Raw genomic sequence first — 556 nt, 5'->3', positions numbered from 1 at the left:
CCCAGTTCCTAGAGCTTATGGGGCTGAACCCAGCCTGGGGACAGAATTCTCCCTGTTCCAGGCACTGGACACAGCCTGGGGATGAAATTGTCCCAGTTCCAGACACTGCTGGGGCTCAACACAGCCTGGGGATGGAATTGKCCCAGTTCCAAGAGCTTCTGGGGATGGAATTCCCCTGGTTCCAGGCACTAAACATGGTCTAGGGGTGGAATTCTCCTGGTTCCAAGCTGAACACAGCCTGGGGATGGAATTCCCCCGGTTCCAGGCACTCAACACAGCCTGGGAGTGGAATTCTCCCGGTGGAATTCTCCTGGTTCCAGGCATTGCTGAACACAGCCTTGGGATGAAATTCCCCTGGCTCAAAGCTGAACACAGCCTGGGGATGGAATTCTCCTGGTTCCAGGCACTGAACTCAGCCCGGGGATAAAATTGTCCCAGTTCCAAGAGTTTCTGGGGCTGAACACAGTTTGGGGATGGAATTCTCCTGGTTCCAAGCTGAACACAGCCTGGGGATGGAATTCTCCCTGTTTCAAACACTGAACACAACCTTTGTGGG

The sequence above is a fragment of the Malurus melanocephalus genome, unplaced genomic scaffold (assembly GCF_030028575.1).
Source record: "Malurus melanocephalus ecotype Western Australia unplaced genomic scaffold, MMel_1.1 scaffold_1673, whole genome shotgun sequence".
NCBI lineage: Eukaryota > Metazoa > Chordata > Aves > Passeriformes > Maluridae > Malurus > Malurus melanocephalus.
This window is presented reverse-complemented; position numbering follows the sequence as displayed.